Here is a 12,058-nt window from a genome sequence, read left to right on the forward strand (position 1 = left end):
GAATATTGCTGTATATAAGCACAGAGCTACAGTGAACATTTAAGATTACAAAGTATGACAAAATTGTATGAGTGAACCACCATTTAATCAATAATAAATATCAGTTTCTGATAAGATGCATTAAAATTTTCTATAATAATTATAAATTTGTCAACTTGGTCTTATAACTTTTATTGCCAAATATCCTTTTAAACATTAATTAAAATCATGATTTCTTTTATCTTCTTGAAGTGCTCTTTCTTTTATAACTATGAAGTATCTCACTTCATCCTCATTAATGATTTAAATTTTCTTTGGAGTATGGTTTTAACAGTTTCTACAAATATTTGGAAATGCTATATTTTGTACAGTTCTATGAACATTTTAATTTTTCTTGCAATTTTTAAAAATTTTTTAAAACCCTAAAACTCTTTAGAATAGGTTATTTTGTTTCCAGATATGTGGGATTTATACAACCTTTATTTTGTTCTGGTAATTTTTATCACATTTGGCCACAGAACATAGTTTATATGACATTTATTAATGCAACATAATATTAATTCTCTTATGGCCCAGCATAGGAATAATCTTTCAAAAAAGTTTCACATAAAAATTAAAATAAAAGTTGCTTATGGAGTTTTGTCTACTAGGTTGTTCATGTTACTTGTATTTTTCAGATCTTCTGAATCATTGCTTGCTTTATGTTTTCTCAATTTAGCTGCTTTAAGAAGTTTGTAGTAAATTATCCTACTACAATTATTGAGTGATAATTATTGATATCCCCATTCAGGTCCAGCATTTGCATATATGTTCCTGGATATATCATGTTGGGTAGGATGTCCTCTTAAACCCATTCTACAGTGAAAACATCCTGAAAATCCCTTTAATACGCCTTCCTACCAAACGATTTAGCAATACAGTTTCTGTTGGATATCAGTTGTGATGGCAGGCTGTTCACTGCTACAGCCCTGGACATCATATCACAGTATGGAACCACAAACTGCTAACTAGTGAAAAGATCAAAATTCAAAACTGCAACTATGGATTCTACTGACAGTGAGTTATCTTCATACCATCATAAAGTAAAAAAGTCATAAGTTTTACAAGCACCTTGTGTATATTTTATCAGGTTATATTTTTGATACATATGTTATTAAAACATTCTTGCTCTTCAATTACTTTTATAAGAACTGCTTATTTTCTAAAATCTGTTTTTTTATTTTCAAAAAATGGTGCTTTTGGGGACTTGACAATGTGATATCACCTTGCTGTCAGTTAAAAGTCAAGAAGTGTACCTGGGTGGGACCATCTGGTAATTTCTTTGGGATCCCCAATACTGGAGTGAAAAAGAGGCACAATGTTCCTCACCTGTCAGAGATGACCCACTCTGTCCCTTGAGTATATCCCTTTTCTCTTCTCCCCTACTAATAAACTCTGAAGAAAAATGATGCTCTCAGTCTCTTTATTATTCTAAAACTACAGGTTTCAGAGAAGCAATTGCCACATAATCTGCTTTCTCTCCTCTCCAACTTCACCCAACTCAAGCTGGAAACTCTTGATTCATCTTTTATCTTAATTTATAAAAATAAAAAAGATTAATTTTAAATACTTTTTTGTTAACCCAGAGAAGTGTTTAGATAAACAGTCCAGATTTTAATGATACATTTTTACAAATTAACTTTTCATTGGAAATGATTGATGTAGTAAGTCTTTTGGTTTTACTCAAACTTAACGTGTAGAAACTATTTTCCTTATGGACATATTTAACACCTAGAAAATTGAATTTAACCTGAAGTGACTTTTTAGACAATTGAAAATAGTTAAATGGATAGGTTCATAGTATTTTGATTAAAAGATTCTTAAAATTAATCCACTAAATTTCATGTTTGGGCCCTCCAACTGTAATTTTATTTTAGTAGTTGTACAATGTTTTCTTTGATAAAGAATTCACAACATCATATTTTGTTTTCATATACTCTAACTTTGGAGATATATCTTTATCATATGGGTTGGATTTTTCTTCTTTTCTGTTTGTTATTTAAATGTATCATTTTTATTTTAATACAATTAAATTTAACAAATATTATAAAAAAGAAGTTGAGCTGTATAGTTCACTGATACTGCTCTGATTCACAAAGTATTTAAGAATTGATTACAGCATATGATTACCTCATAACATCAGAACAAATTTTAATAAACCAAAAGTGCTGCAGAAACAAAGAACAATTTTAAGTGCTACATCAAAAAAAGAGAAACAAAAATAAAAACAAAAACAAAAAACCTGGTAGCTCTATATATCAGGTTTTTTATTTATCTTTTTTCTACAAATATATGACTTTTTTCCAAAAGGAAAAAGTACCTTGTGTTTATGGATTCTGTAAAGTGCTAAATCATCTCTGGCTTGATAATTATCTATTGCCTTAAAAGGTCCTTTAATACAACTCTGGGGCTGTTGTCAAGGGGCATTGGCAATAGTGTAGAGGTCAAATGAAGATGCCCAGGTCCACCAGGTCCAACCAATTCTAGCTGGGTTAATAAGAGTCACAGCTTCCAAATGGGGAGCCAAGAATGGCTGAATTATGTTGCATATTTAAAACTTCCTGGTACTTTTATACCTGGCTTTCTCCTTCCTGGTGAATCTAAAAGTTTCAAGATATGATCAGAAATTTTTCATGGTAGAATAGCTGGATGAGATTCTGTTTCCAGAAATTGAACAAAAAGTCCTGAAAAAGATCTATTAAGCCCAGTTTTCTCAGCTGGTCTCAAAGGTATGTTGGGGTCACTTTTGGAACTTCCCATTCAAAATATTAATCCTTGTTCTCTTTTCCATAACGAAGGTCTGGAGTTGCTGCTGGGGGTCAAGGACATCCTAGGTGTATGAAACTGAGACATTCTAGCAGGAAGAGCTCCTCTCTCCATGTCTTTCTGCTGGATAATTTGAGTGAGTTTCTCAACCTCATCTTTAGACAGCTGATATATCTGTTTGGTTAAAGATACATTCTTTGAATTCTGAAGTTTAATCTCAAGTACTCGTTCTTTGACTCTTTTCACAAAATTTTCCATTTTGGCTTTACATATGGCATGGTTTTCACTCCCATTTTCTGTATTAAGGCTTTTCACTTTTGTTTCTTGAAAACTATCAGCATTCTCTGTTTGAATGTCCTGTCTCTCTTCATGCCCCTGGGCTTTTATTTGCTCAATGGTTTTCTGCAACTTCTTAATTTCCTTGTCTTTTTGAAAAAAACATTTGGGTATGTGCAGCCTTCATCTGCTCATACTGGTATTTAAATTTATCCATTTCCTCCTTCTGCTCCTATAGTGACTGAAGTAGTTGCATGTGACTCTGGTTTTGATCTTCAATGACCTTTTGATGATGTGTAACAGCATGTCTTAACTCATTTTGAACTCTACATAGTTCCCCCTCCTTTTGGCTACTGTGTTCCTTAAGTTCCAGGTTTTCCTGCTGGATGTTTAAACTACTTTTTTGTGACTGACTTAGCTGACCTACTAAATCTTCGACTTTATCTTCAAGCTTCTGCTTGGTTAAATGCAAATCACGGAGGCTCAGTGCACTCTCAGTTAACTTTTATTTCTGTACATGCAACTCTTTAGTTATGTCCATATTATCCTCCTCAAGTTGATGAACTCTCTCTTTTCCATACTCTAGATCTTGTTTCAACTTCTTGATTAGACCATCTCCTTCATTTTGCTGTTTTGATAGCTCATCTATTATCAAATTCATGTGCTTTGTAGCTTCCAGGTGCTCATTGTCCAGTTCTTCTAACTGAGCTATCAGCATTTCCTTTTCATTAATACTCTCATTCAGTTCTTGCTCCTTAGCCTCCAAGTTCAGTGTTAAGTCATGTATTTGTACATTCAAATTCATGTCTGTTGAAGCCTTACTTTTAATGACTTCACATTCCCAGCTAAGTTTGGAAAGTGATATCTGAAGTTCTTCCTTTTCTTGACTCAATAATGACTTCTCTTTTTCTGAAACTTGGACATGCATTTGAAGTTTCAGATTGTCTTCAGCAAGACTGCTATCCTGTCTTAAGCTACTCAGTCTCATTTTTTCATTTTCAGCATCAGACAGGGCTTGCTGTAGTCTGAACACTTCTCCCACTGATGAACTCTGTGGAGGAATTGTTCCCTTTCCTGCCACAGGATCACTCTCCTCCATCACAGAAGGCTGCAATTTACTGCATTCCAGTTTCAAGTTTTCACATTCTTCAATTATTTGTTGCTTTTCCACACTGAGCTGCTCTTTTTCTCTCTTCAGGACATCTCTGTTGTGTTCTGCAGAGGATAATTTTTTCTTTATGTCTTTTATTGTATCCTCAAGTTCTTTAATTCTTCTTGTGGACTCTAGTTTTCACTTTGTAGAACCTGAATCATGTTTTGCATCTCCCAGACATGAGACTCATCAGTTACTGTAACTCCTGAGTCACCTTGGTATAACAGCTTTCCAAGTTCTGCAATCTGTCCTTCGTAGTCATTTGACTCCTGTTGATGCTGGTGACTTAACTCTGCCAATTTCTGTTGATGTGCATTCTGCAAAATGGACATTTCATGTTGGTGATGATCCCTGTCCTGACTTTGGTTTTGTTCCAGGACCTTAATAGTATTTTGTAGTTTGCAGACTTCACTAAGTCCATAACCAAATAAACAAAGTGTGCTGGTTGCAGGTACACCACCTGCCCCTGAAGGTATTGATTGAGCAGCTGACTGCAGGCTCAACAATTGCTCCTGTAGTGCCATCTGGCTTGCTTGAAGATGGCTGATTTCTACCTGTTTCTGTTGCAGCTGATTTTGGTAACTTGTAGATTGAAAGTTTATTTGAAGCTGTGATGCTTCATCATTTTTTTCCAGATCAGTACAATGCTTTTTAAGTGTTGTATTCTCAGATCTCAAACTTGATTCCGTGGCTTCAATTTTCTTTCTCCAACAACAAAGTGAACTGGCTTCCACAGCTTTGGAGACCTCCACAGGCATATCTATAGTACAGCTGGAGACTTGGCCAGTGGGGTAAGCCAAGCCTCCTCCCACCTGACCCAGGGACTGGCCCAAGCCGAAGCTTAGGCCTCTAAACCACGAAGACATTGCTAGAGCTTCAGAGAGCCCTCAGGTCCTCTCTGAAAACCACTGTATGGCCATCCCCCTTTCAGCTGAATGTCCTGGAGCATTGCTGGGGTCAATTATGACCAAAGCATTCAGAATTCCGGGCAGTGCAGGGTTCCTGCCACCCTTGGTGCTCTGCCTTAAACATAGAGGCCTGGCCTGGGCTTTGACCAGGAACTTGCCACCAGGGGCTCAGTCACCCCTGCGAGGCCTCTGCTCCCTCCCTGGACTTTCAGCCCTCTGGTTGGGTGAATTCTCCCTCAGAGTTAGTGACTCTCCCAGATCCATGGGCTGGTCCTCCCACCTCCATGCTGGCCACCAGAACACCCCCATATGACAGCCTTTATCCTGTCTTGGAGGCATGAGATTGAAGTTCTGTCCTCAAGGACTCAAGTTCTGTTTTCTATGCAATCTAATCTGTTGGTGATGGTTTCCAATGGAACTTACTTTTTCTTTCTTTCTTTCTTTCTTTCTTTCTTTCTTTCTTTCTTTCTTTCTTTCTTTCTTCTTTCTTTCTTTCTATATGACAGCAGAATGCCTTACAATTCTTATTACACATATAGAGCACAATTTTCCACATCTCTGGTTTATACAAAGTTTTTGCACACCAACTTATGTCTTCATACATGTACTTTGTATAATAATGATCATCACATTCCACCATCATTTCTAACTCCATGCCCCCTCCCTTCCCCTCCCACCCTTCTGGCCAATCTAGAGTTCCTCTATTCCTCCCATGCTCCCTCTCCCTATCCCACTCTGATCAGCCTCCTTATATCAAAGGAAACATTTGGCATTTGGATTTTGGGGATTGGCTAACTTCACTAAGCATTATCTTCTCTAACTCCATCCTATTACCTGTAAATGCCATGATTTTATTCTCCATTATTGCTGAGTAATATTCCATTGTGTATATATGGCACATTTTTTTTATCCATTCATCTACTGAAGGGCATCTAGGTTGGTTCCACAGTTGAGCTACTGTGAAGTGTAATTTGTGCTTTTCATTTCTATGAGTTCTCACTGGTTTCTTTTAAATATTTCTATTTATTGAAGTGATCTTTTATCTCCAATATTAGCTTTCTTCATTCATTTTTGCTTAGATCTTTTCTTAGTTTAACATTTTAATAATCATTTTTATAATCTTTGTCTGAAATTTCATCTACTTCCATATCTGTGGGATCCTTTGTTGGGAGATTCTAAATTTTGAAGGAGATTTCTTGGCCTATTTCCTCATGTTTTCAGAGGTCTTTGTTGGACTTGTGCATCAGTTGAGATGGATTCTCCTTCCTCTTTTAAGTCCTCTTGTGGATAGTTATCTTTTTTGCTTTATGAGTAGATATCCCAGAGTGCAACCTGTGGTGCCATCTGTGATTGTTCCTCCTTGGAACCTGTTTTTTGGGGGGGTTTGGGGGTCTTGTTTCCCCAATTCTCTGCCCTTGAAGTAATGTGAAGGTTCAGGTGGGGCTATATTATCATGCGTGGAGTGAGATTTGCTGTTACTTACTTGGTTGAGTTGTGAGTATTGTTCCACAGCAAGATCTCGACTCTGTGAACTTGAAACGTCCCTATCACTTTCCAACCCCTCTTACAGGAAGTGGGAGCCAGGAATAGCACTACTGTTAGCAACAGATGTACAGTGTCTGCTGTTCACTTTCATATCTATAGCAATAATTGCCACCTATATAGGAATTTTGAGGTGAGCATCAGTACCATCAATACCAAAAATAAAAAATCATGAACTCAATCAAGAATTAAGCAGCAGGTGTCTACTATGTTGTGTATTCTATCAATAATCAGAACAACATGAATGGGGTAAGAATTACATTAACTATCTAATTCTATTAGACTGTGGAATTAAAGTTTCTTAAATAAAGAGAAAATAGGGTAGGAATGCAAGAAAAATTTGAAATATGTTAAGTAAACAAAAGAGAGTCAGGAGATAGGTAGCTGATGTTGACTATAAAGAAGGAATTACAAAAATTTAACTAAAAGTAATTAAAAGACAAAAGAGGAGAGGGAGCATGAAAATATGGTATTGGGCTGGACAGAAACTAAAGAAGTGGGATTAAGGACAAAAACCAATATACAGAAAAACAAGCAAATATAAGATCAAAACAATTCAAACCTATATATAATTATATCCAACCCAAGTCAAAACAAGGCTAAATTATAAACAGATGCAAAAGAAAGTAATTAAATGAAAGTAAAATTACATAAATATATATTTTTCTAACCTATCCGCACAGTGAGAACACACACACACCTAAAAACTTGCAGAAGAAAAAGAAATTAAAAATAAATAACATACAAGAATTAGTCAACCACAGGAATATGGTTTATTTGTCCCATAGCTAATAAGGAAAATGTATATTATGTGGTATAAACTATGTAATTGCTAATACACACATCATAATTTAGGCAAATAAGTTCAAGAACTCCAACTCTCTGAAAATTCATGCATTCTTTGAATCTGCATTAAAAATGTAGCACTCTTTAATAAGGTAGGCACTAGAGTGACACAAATATGAAAGTCAAGTATAAATACATATAGAAAAGAGAATTTATAAAAATACATATAACCAATAGTATGAACTCATTGAATGGGTTAAGAGACAAAATAGATTATGAAACATCATGAATAATATATCTATATTTTGACAAAGTAGCTATGGTTGAGTTTCAAGAAGCTAGAAATATTTAGCCATGTCCAAATCAAGCACTGTTTTCTCTGGGCTAATTATTTCCAGTTCTTCTCTCATAACTTAGTGGCTTAAGTTCAAGCACTTTATCCATCCTACTCACATCTGTTTGGATATATTCTGCCTTAACATACTCCTATAGAAGATGAATAATAACAGATGATAGTTGAAGAATAGCCCTATTGGCTGCTTATAGAAGAGGCCCATTCTATTTTGTATTGGGGAGGCCATTTCATAATAATGCAGCCTAAATTGAGAAGTGCTTTGTACTATAATCATATTGTATTTCTCATTCATATTAAACTCATTCTCCTAATCTGACAGATTACATTGACATACACAGGTTACACTCCAGCATGTGATGGAACGTGGATCTCTTACTGTCATTTCATAACATATTCCTTACTTGCTCATCCTGGACCTTATGGAATAGTGAATAGAATATGACATTTGAGAATAAAATTTGGTTTAGGATAGTGAATATTTTAAGTTGAAACCAAATATGTTCTCATGGGAAAATCAATTTTGAGGATATTATCATTATCACATGTCTTTCTACAACATCTTCAAAAACAGAGAGTATATTCTTCAAAAAGATAAATTATACTCAAGAGGCTGAATCAGTAGGAATCCATGTTCCAGAAAAAAACATAAAAAGGAAAATGGAGATGGGAATGTAGCTTACTTGTAGAGCATTCTTGGGTTCAATCATTAGTACCACAAACCACCACCAGCACAACAACAATTAAAAAAAAAAAGTAATTCTAAGAGTTTGTATTTATTGAGAATTTACCGTGAGCCACAGTAACACTGTGAAGTAGATCAAAATGTATTTTAGAGATTATTTTAGATTACTTAGATTAATAAATAATATTATAGATTATTTTAGGAATGGATTATTTGCTGTGATTCTTGCATAAAGAATTTTTTAAATTTATTTTTTAATTTTTTTATTTGTTCCAAGTAGTTATACATGACAGTAGAATGCATATTGAACATCACACATAAGTATAACTTCTCATTCTTCTGGTTGTACATTATGTAGAATTATACCAGTCATGCAGTTATATATACACATATGGTAATAATGTCTGATTCATTCTACTATCCTTCCTACCTCACTTCATTCCCCTCTGTCTAATCCAAAGTTCCTCTATGCTTCCCTACCCGACTCCCTTACTGTGGGTTAGCATCCACATATCAGAAAACATTCAGCATTTGGTTCCTTGGAATTGGCTTATTTCACTTACTATCATATTGTCCAGCTCCATCTATTTAGTAGCAAATGCCATAATTTCATTCTTGTTGGAGGTTGAATAATATTACATTGTGTATATATACCAGATATTCTTTATTCATTCATCTACTGAAGGACATCTAGGTTGTTTCCACAATTTAGCTATTGTGAATTGTGCTGCTATAAGCATTGATGTGGCTGTGTTCCTGTAGTATGCTGTTTTTAAGTCCTTTGGGTATAGACTGGGGAGTGGGATAGGTGTGTCAAATGGTGGTTCCATGCCAAGCTTGCCAAGGAATCTCAATATTGCTTTCCAAATTGGCTGCACCAATTTGCAGTCCCACCAGCAATGTGTGAGTGTGAATTTTTCCCCACATCCTCACCAACACTTATTGTTGTTTGTATTCTTAATAGCTGCCATTCTGAGTGGAGTGAGATGAAATCTTAGAGACTCATGCTATGTAGCAAGCAATCTTAAGAGATGGGTCCTGAGACATTTACAAATTCTCCAAACTAGAAATACCATTATAGCATGGAATTTCTCTCAAAAATTGCAGTCAAGTATTACTAAAACCTTTTAATTAACTCCTTAAGACTTATATAAGTCTGTAAATTGAGAGCTAGACTCATTAATAAAGCTAAATAATAAAATTCTGTCTGGAAAATTTATTGAAATTTTGTGAGTTTCCTCTCTACCTCCTCACAGAATGCACGACAAAATTCATCGTATGCATCCAAGCCACTTGTCCATGTGGCATTCCAACTCCATAATTCATCCTAAATTTCTATTTTTCTGAGTAAGCACAGATTTCTGCACTTTTTCTTCAGTTGTGGGCTGATACTATTTGCTGGTTAGATTTAGAATGTTTTTGTTGTTACCTTATTTTGCTTTTTTCCTATTTGTTCTTTTGTTTAGAGTGGGCATTTCCCAAAAGATATAGAGACTTTCCTGTTTCACAACAGGTACATGGATGGAAACATGAGCTAAGAACTATAAATTCAGGATGAGATGAGGATGGTTACTGCTGAACATGCTCGAGCCCAGGTTAAGTGAAAACTCTGCAAACCATGTGTGCATTGACAAAGTTTAAAGTATTACATTATGTGGACCACTGAAGTTCCTTGAAAGCAATCAAAACTTGCATATGTAAATTCTCTAAATGTCTAAGTTGTTATAATGATTTTTTAAAATATTGTAATATAATCTGCAAATATATAGCCTTTTGGGTGGGGGAGATAATAAATTAGTGAGAATTAGTGAGCCCTGTGAAAGGGGCTAGGTAATTTGCTTTACAATTTACAGACATGATATCATTTATTTAATTCTTCCAACAACTTTTTGTTTTGTTTTTGTTCTGTTCTGTTTTTGTTTTACTGCTATGCATCTAACTGAGACCTTGCTCAGGCTAAGTGGATACTCTATTGCTAAGCTCTAGCCCAACCCCTCCCAGTAAATTTATGAGCTAGCTATATAATTCCTACTTTTATTTATTTATATATGACAGCAAATGCATTACAATTCTTATAGAGCACAACTTTTTCATATCTCTGGTTGTATACAAAGTATATACACACCAATTTATGTCTTCATACATATACTTTGGATAATGATGTCCATTGCATTCCACCATCATTTCTAACCCTATGCCGCATCCCTTACCCTCTAACCCCTCTGCCATATCTAGAGTGCCTCTATTCCTCCCATGCTCCCTCTTTCTATCCCTCTATTAATCAACTTCTTTATTTAAAAGAAAACTTTTGGCTAACTTCACTTAACATTATCTTCTCTAACTCCATCCATTTTCCTGCAACTGCCATGATTTTATTCTTTTTTTTTTTATTACTGAGTAAAATTCCATTGTGTATATATGCCACTTTTTTTTATCCATTCATCCACTGAAGGGCATGTAGGTTGCCTCCACAATTTAGCTATTGTGAATTGTGCTGCTATAAGCATTGATGTGGCTGTGTCCCTGTAGTATGCTGATTTTAAGTCTTTTGGGTATAAACCAAGAAGAGGGATAGCTGGGTCAAATTGTGGTTCCATTTCCAGATTTCCAAGGAATCTCCATACTACTTTCCAAATTGACTGCACCAATTTGCAGTCCCACCAGCAATGTATGAGTGTACCTTTTCCCCCACATCCTCGCCAACACTTGTTGTTTGTCTTCATAATAGCTGCCATTCTGACTGGAGTGAGGTGATATCTTAGAGTAGTTTTGATTTGCATTTCTTTCCAGCTCTTTGTGACTGTTGTGTTAATGTTTTTTCCCCTATATATTTATATTGCTCTTGTATAACTCCAAAATCTCTCTTTTGTGGAGAAAGACAATGTTAACAATTCCCAGTATCAACAATACATCATCTATGAGGAAACTTTAAAAATTATGAAACGCTTCATGAATTTGTGTGTTATCCTTGTGCAGGGGCCATGCTAATCTTCTCTGTATCATGCCAATTTTAGTATATGTGCTGCCGAAGTGAGATAGGTTCTAGTTTTGATTGATCTTGTTGGAAAGACAAAGATGGGTTGCTCTGATATAGAATATTGCAGGCAAAGTTGATTCTATACAAAGGAAGATTTTATCCAGATGGATATGGAAACAGAACAATTGCTGAATAAAGAATTCTAGTACTATATCAAAAGCCTCTATCATATATTGAACACTATGTCTTTTTTACACAACACTCCATCGGTGTAGTAATTATATTGTATCTATATTTCTAAATATTTCAAAATGTTTCACTGTATAATGTTGCACCCCTTTGTGTGTTAAGGAATTGGTTATCAAATTTTTATTTTCCAAAAAATAAAATGAATCAAAACAAAATGCAATGGCTTGCTTATATTGATACTAGAATAATAAATAAAAACATACAAAATTCTCTATCTTTGACATACACAAATGACAGTTTCATATGATTTAAGTTAAATAGAACTCAGTGCTTCTGAGACATAGTCTAAGAGTAAGACTACTTAAATGGGACAATCCCTGATATTCTCTTCCTGCCATATTGATTC

The 12,058-nt window shown here is 35.0% G+C and overlaps 1 non-coding gene and 1 pseudogene across 1 annotated transcript; both read right to left on the reverse strand.

Annotated features, from left to right (window-relative positions):
- Window positions 1-2,758: 2,758 nt before the first annotated feature.
- LOC124095199 (thyroid receptor-interacting protein 11-like) lies at window positions 2,759-5,079 on the reverse strand (annotated as a pseudogene).
- A 6,338-nt stretch (window positions 5,080-11,417) lies between these two features.
- Window positions 11,418-11,520, reverse strand: LOC124095368 (U6 spliceosomal RNA). The gene has a single exon (XR_006852452.1). It is a non-coding gene; the product is annotated as a U6 spliceosomal RNA (small nuclear RNA).
- Window positions 11,521-12,058: the final 538 nt, after the last annotated feature.

This window comes from Marmota monax, unplaced genomic scaffold (genome assembly GCF_021218885.2).
Source record: "Marmota monax isolate L192 unplaced genomic scaffold, Marmota_monax_Labrador192_F-V1.1 WCK01_AAM20220418_F8-fsc00043, whole genome shotgun sequence".
In the NCBI taxonomy this organism is placed as follows: Eukaryota; Metazoa; Chordata; class Mammalia; order Rodentia; family Sciuridae; genus Marmota; species Marmota monax.